General features: G+C 35.0%; 1 protein-coding gene across 3 annotated transcripts in view; it reads left to right on the top strand.

Moving 5' to 3' along the window:
- Positions 1-3,849: 3,849 nt before the first annotated feature.
- The window catches only part of Map2 (microtubule associated protein 2), a 137,522-nt gene continuing 134,495 nt past the window's right edge, over positions 3,850-6,876 (top strand). For all 3 annotated transcript variants that reach the window (XM_042679317.1, XM_042679316.1, XM_042679315.1), the window contains exon 1: positions 3,850-3,904. The gene's annotated coding sequence lies outside the window, so the exon portion shown is untranslated. The remainder of the gene's footprint in view (positions 3,905-6,876) is intronic.

Here is a 6,876-nt window from a genome sequence, read left to right as displayed (position 1 = left end):
CACAGAGAGGCAGAGTCAGTGTCTTATCCAAAGAAAAGAGATGTGGAGGTAGGTTTCTGTTTACTTCTGTCTTCTCTCCACTGAAGTTCCTTGAGGAGGAAATGTGATATTCCCTTTCACTCTTAAAACTTCTCAGGTTCTGAAATACAGGTATTGACCAAGCAAACTCAAGAATGGCGCTAAGGCCAAAGATTAAAATAGGAAGGGTAAGGAAGATGCCATTTCAGCTTATAAGCAAATATGAAAAAAATCTAAAAATCCATGGAAATCCTTTGATTATTTGTTACCTTTTGCTTTTAGAATATGACATATTTAAGGGCATATTTTACATGTAGTGCTTGTTTCATTTAGACAAAATAAGACAAAAAAGAGAACATATCAACCCATATATAGAACCAAGTGTACTTAAATATTAAATTAAATAACTGAGAAAGTATTAAATGCTTTCACAAGTGATGCTGTTTTAGCTGATCATGACTACTATTTGTCCTTGATAGCATCTTGATAGAATGTGATTCATATTTAAATAAGTCTTATATATCATTTATTGTGTGTTCCTAAGTTAATTGATGATAGTATATTAAAATAAAACATTCTCTGTAAAAAGAAACTCACCATATTGTCTTAAATCACTAAAGAAAAATAAACATTCAGCAGAGATAATATTTAAAAGGATATTAATGGGGCTGGGAAGGTGGCTTAGTGGTAGAGTTTGCCTTGCATGCATGAGGCCCTGGGTTTGATTCCTCAGCACCACATAAGCAGAAAAATCCAGAAGTGGCTCTGTGGCTCAAGCGGTAGAGCTCTAGCCTTGATCTTTGAGGAGCTGAGGGACAGTGCTTAGGCCCAGAGTCCAGGCCCCATGACAGACCAAAAACAAAAAAAAGATATTAATAAAATCTCTTGTAATTGGTAGTCATATATATATATAGTGTAATTTATTCCTTTTATAGCTGAGGAATGGAGTTAGGAAGCTTAACCCTTCCTATAGATGACTTACCTGAAAATCAAGGAGCCATAAAAATTAAATATTGAAAGAAAAAATATTTTTGGATCGTTAGTAATGGAGATTAAATATAGGACCTTGTTCATGTTAAGAATATGGTGTTCTGATAAAGACATGATATGGTGTACACGATAAAGACAATTTGTCCCATGAAGGTTAGAATGCGTTTGTGACTTTAACTAAGTATCACTGTCTCACAACACTGTGAAATTTGTGAAATTTATGTAATCACCTAATCACACTAAAAATACTATTTTAAAAAAAGAATATGGTGTACCATTTCTATCCCTGAAAGAAAACCTTTGAAAGAAAGCAAAACAAAGTCAAAATCTTAGTCACAATTTTTACTGAGTAGTTCAATCATTTTAATAAATATTGCGCCCCCCAGTGGTTAATTTTGCTTTTTAAATTCATTTATTTATCCTCTCCAGCTCCCCCCCCCCCCCCCCCCACCCTTATACCTGGGTTCTCAATTTCCAGCTTTACCAGCCTTATTGTTTCAGATCACCTGAGGAAGGTCCACAACCTCTCTAGGTAGGAGGAGCCTGGGGAGGATAATTCAATTTGATTGTCCAGTTTCATGCTTACAGAAAGATCGATGCCAGTGATGATGTAGAACTCAGTATATGATTATTAAGATTCAAAAGGATAGGTCCATAAAAGGGCAATCAGACCGTCTTTCAACTGATTTCCAGACTAGAAATGAAAGAACAACTGTTGACATAATTACCCCAGACTTTTCAGACCATAAATAAAGCCTAGAACAGATATTAAGCTAGGCCATTTATCAGAATGATTGCAATTGTGTTTTTCAAAAGAAAGACTATTGCTCTAGCAAGTGAAAAGTTTACACTATCAAAGACAAAAGATGTTAGTGGAGTCAGTTTTACCTTTAAGTAGCATGAGAGAAGGGAAAGAATTTCCCTTGCTGAAAGAAGCTGAACAGTAGACTGATTTTAGTGGCCAGGCTGGTGTGTCTGTCAAATTCCCTGGGTTTTGTTCTTTCTCACCTATATGCTGTGATGAGTATGAGTCACCTTCATGAATTCAACCTATGGACAGAGAGAAGGAGTGGCAGGATCAATCTCATACAAAGAAACCAAAATCTGAATATTCATGAAAGCTAAAAATTAGCTAGTGATCAATGAAAATACGTGGAAGAGCAATGGCAGAACGCAGCCTCAGTGAATTCAAAATCTGCTACAAAAATGTATAGAGCCAGTTCTTTCAAGAAGGAAAAATTGAAGTATATCTTTTTGTCTCTAAATTTCCTTTACTGTAGTCTCATTCTCCTCTATCATCACCACGTGGTAGGTTTTTTTTTCCCCCTTCTTTCTGTTTCTGGTAACCATGGTAATGCTTCCTCTCAGCAAGCTCCCTCTTCACAGCTGGCCCTTTTGGTACACATCGAATTTTACTCCATTCACTTGTGCAGGATGCTCACAAAGCCATAAAAATTAATTTATTAACCTTTTCTCCTTCGCTTTTCTCAAGGAAATAAATGCAGGGAATTATTTACACTTAACCTCCCTACATATGGGGCATGGTAAAATAGGGATATTCAACTGTTAAATTCAGTAGCTCACATGCAGAAGAGGTGGATTATGAGAGATTCAATTCTCTTTATTGATCGTGGGGTAATGCAAAATCCCAGTACTTAAGCCACCTTTTTGTTGTTGTTGTTGTTTGTTTGTTTGGACTGGGACCACAATATACTAGATTTTTCACAGAAATCACTTATCAACCCTTGGTTTCTTAGTTTTTTTCTCTGTTTTTTAGTTTTAGCTTTCTTCCTTGTAACGAAAATTGTCAAGTGTGTAATTATCGTAGTTACCAAGGGACTGAATTTTCTTCAGGGAACTATGCATAAGAATACACATATCTTTAGGAACACATTTATTTGAGAATGCAAATGGGCAATGTGCAATGATTCCTAAATATTGTATTTAGATGGCAATTATAAAACATCAAAGAATCTCTGATGTCTTCTGTGCAGATAATAAAAGCAAAACCCATAAACTATCATTTAGTCATGTCCAGTTTTTATAGTTTGTTTTGTAATCCTGTATGCCTGAAAACCTGTGTGTGTGTGTGTATGTGTGTGTGTGTGTGTGTGTGTGTGTGTGTGTAGCATTAACACAAAGGAGACCATATGATGACATTCATAGGCTTAGAGACTCCACTCCTGGGGACACACTTGGATGGAGGCAATTAAAATGCCTGTCAGGCATTTGGTACCAGAATCCCCTGATGGCGAAGAACTAAATCGTAAGCCAGGGCGGCAGCCCATTGTCAATGAATGATGGCGGAGCGGAGTGGCTTGTCATCATTCTCGAAAATTCTGAGGCTAGTGAGCTCTCTCTCCCTCTCCCACTCGCCTTATTTTCCTTCTCGCCACTGCGGGGACTTTTTCTAATTTGCAGCTTCCCTTTCGCCAACACACAGAGACAGGAGCTGGTGGCTTGCACACTGCGTCTGCCTGGAGCTGGGAAAGGCTCCCGGAGAAGGCTCTGCAGCAATTCTTAGACTCAGGGTATTGCTGCATATGCACGGGTAATGGTTTGGGGAGGATTTTGCAGTTTTATTCTATTTGGCTTTATGTTTAATCCATTTTTCAAAGGATCTGCTTTATGTGATCATGGAGTAAAATGCTTTAAATTTCGCCATTGAACTGAAAGGTTCGTGTGCTGCAATGTGTTTTATTTCCGATCTCAAGGAATAGATTTATTTTCTGGATGTAAAGATAATTAATGGTGAGTGCCTTTTTTTTTTTTGATATTCAGTTAACAAATCTGTATATGTGGGCTTTTTTTTTCTTTTGTTCCGGTAGATTCGTCAGCTTCTCGTCTCTAACTGAGGAAGTATTAATTGGGAACTACTCACTCAGAAAATTAAAAGGTATGATATGTTTTGTCTGGATGTTTAAATAACGGAAAATCAGGGAGAATTGCGATGTTTTTTATTCCAGTGGTTGTCTTTATGTTGGTTTTTTTTTATTATAAAGCTATGTTGATTGTCACCTATGCCATGTAATTTTCCTATATAGATAGCTGCAAGCCAAGGTTGTTTTGATTAGAAAAATGTATAAAAAAAAGGATTTCTTTTTTTTGTCTGAGTTGCAAATTAGTTAGAAATATCAACATGTCTGACTCATTTTTATCATTTGGATTTTGCCATTGTAACAGGATTTTTTTAGGGCCCCAATTTTTATATACTAAAGAAAATTTAGTCATTTAAGATATTTTAAATTATGGTTTTATTTAAAGGCTTTCTGTTGATAAGTGAATTTTTTTATAAAGACTACATGAAATGACTTAACCCTTCCCAGTGAAATGAATAGTAAAGACTAAAGCCCAGCAATGACTCAGTATTATTGCGTTTTACAAATCATATACAGTAACTTCTTCAATGATGTTTTCATGTTGAACAATAGATATATGGAAAGGCCAAGGTTGTTAGTTCTTAAATGAGCCATCTTTTTTTATCTCCTGGGTTCAGAATTGACCACATTAGAAAGCAATCCTTCATCTTGCATGAGAGCACATGAATTCCTTGATCCTGGGCCTTATGCTTTACATAAAAAATACTAATTTTCAAATTCAGTATCAGGATGTATATTGATTTCAGAGGGAAATTATGGGTGTTGCCTTGTCTCTAATTCTCTGACAATATCTTTGACTTCAACATACGTTCATGTTCATAAATTCTCTATTTTAATTTGCCTTTTACTAAAATGGAAGACATTTTCTGCCTTACTGAGAAGATCAATAACATATCTTCACTCTTGGAAGTTAGATAATATTTCCCCTCAAGACAAACAATCGAAAATATTTCGCACAGTGATTTTAGTATTTTTTGAATTTTTTATAAAAAAGGGGTAGTTTCAGTGGTCAACTATTGCCTAAATTACCATAAGTTTCTGGGTGTTTACCTGTGAAGTATTGGTGGCAGCTGAGGGAGACGAATGCATTGTCCTTGGTTGATTTTCTCCGCAATGTGTAATCATGAGGACTTTAATGTATTCAACTCCACGCGCATTTCAGAAGATCTCAGCTTCTGTGGGTATTACTGGGCAAGAGAGAAAAGGGACAGCTGACACTGTCCATAGCCTTCCAGAGCGTAGGCAGCATCACATAGGAGTTGTGAACTGGAGAATTAACTGTTAAATTAAATCTGTTAAAAATAAATCCTTTCTTAAAAAGGAAGCCCAGTTATATCAGATATTGAACATATTCGAGTCTTAGAGACAGATGAAAGTATTTTCCTCTCAGAAATTATTCATTATTTTGCATAAGAAATCTCCAAACAAGATTTATTGTGATTCCTGGATATTGTAAAAACTCTAGAGACCAATTTTTTAAGGTTTCACTCAGAGTAAGGGAAAAATTTTCAAAACGTTGTAGAAAAAGCAATCCATTTGTATATTCTTATCTAAATCCATATGGCATACATTTCATGGCCTGTTTCTTTATATTGAGACTTACTCATCGTCATCATGTTAATTTTGAACCTTGATATAAGAACTGGAAATCTATGAAATTATTTAAGTGCAAACAATGTTCTGTAATATATTATCAATAGGAATAAACTTTGTCGTGATTTGTCTGGGTATTGGAGAGGTGGCATATGACCTAACCAAGAAGTTCTTGTTGCCTGCATTTCCAGAACCATTTTGAAATTCATCTAGGGATGCACCAACATTGTGTGCAACCAAAAAAAAACCCTTATTAAAATAGTCTATTAGGGTGGCCAAACAAAATTTGATTAATTGATTTTTAACAGAGCCAGATGTCAACACCATGGTATTTCTAACCAATATTTGACATTAGTAAATTGCTTTATGATTATTCTTCCACTCATCTCTTTAACAAATGTAGTAGTGCCAGGGCCACAACAGTTCCTGAATATTTATTTAATTGTTTAATGGATATTTGAATCAATCAGCATTTTCTGTCATTATTTTTTGCTTTTGCTTTTCATGAAATGACACATTGTGAAACAGACATTAGGTACTTCTTGCTGTTTTGTAGTTTGCTAAAATATTGCTCATATGTTTCTAGTTAGTAATTAGTAAGAAAAAATAATATTGGGTAGAAAAGAAGAACCATGTGTAGAAATTTCTCTAGGTTATGTGAGATATGACCTCTCTGGGTTTAAGCTGAGAGGGAAAGAGTTTCTGAAAGCTCCCCTTTCGCTCCCACTGCAGCATGAGCTTTGCTATGGATGATTCTGGAATAGAACATCCAGACTCCACATTGTTTATTGCTCATGTCTTCAGCCAAGTATCTATTGTAGTAGAGAGGAGGCCTCTCTATCTTTCTCAAGTATAGTACTATAAATGATGTCATACCAGCCCATAATGACCAGCAAAATTATTACAGATAAATAGATAGGTATGACATTACCAAGAAAGATAATGAGCTCCAAACCAGAGTGAAAAATTTGTGGGCGTATCCACACTATAGATACAGAATGAGACCAGAATTTACAAAGTTGGAGGAAGAATATTTCTTTAGGAAACAAGACAGACAGTGTAATAGAGAACAAAGTTAATACTAAATTTCTCCAGAAAAAAATGAGAATAATAAAAATATTATACTATCTATTATTTCAATAATATAAAAACAGTATTTCATATTTTATAAAACTGATGAAATTAAGAAGACTATAAGGAAGAAAACAGTAGACATTCACAATTTTATAATACAGAGATTATAGGTAATACTTTTTGAACAATTGGGCTTTTTTTTATCTTATTACATTTAAATTTTTCTCATCAGGACCCAGGAAAGCATGTTTGAATTCCACTTCTGTTAATTTGACAGCAATTTAGGCAACTCTTAGAATATTTTCCCATCTATATTCTCACA

This window comes from Dipodomys spectabilis, unplaced genomic scaffold (assembly GCF_019054845.1).
Source record: "Dipodomys spectabilis isolate Male_0828 unplaced genomic scaffold, ASM1905484v1 ptg000051l, whole genome shotgun sequence".
NCBI lineage: Eukaryota > Metazoa > Chordata > Mammalia > Rodentia > Heteromyidae > Dipodomys > Dipodomys spectabilis.
The sequence above is the reverse complement of the archived record's forward strand: the minus strand, read 5'-3'. Positions and strand labels throughout refer to the sequence as shown.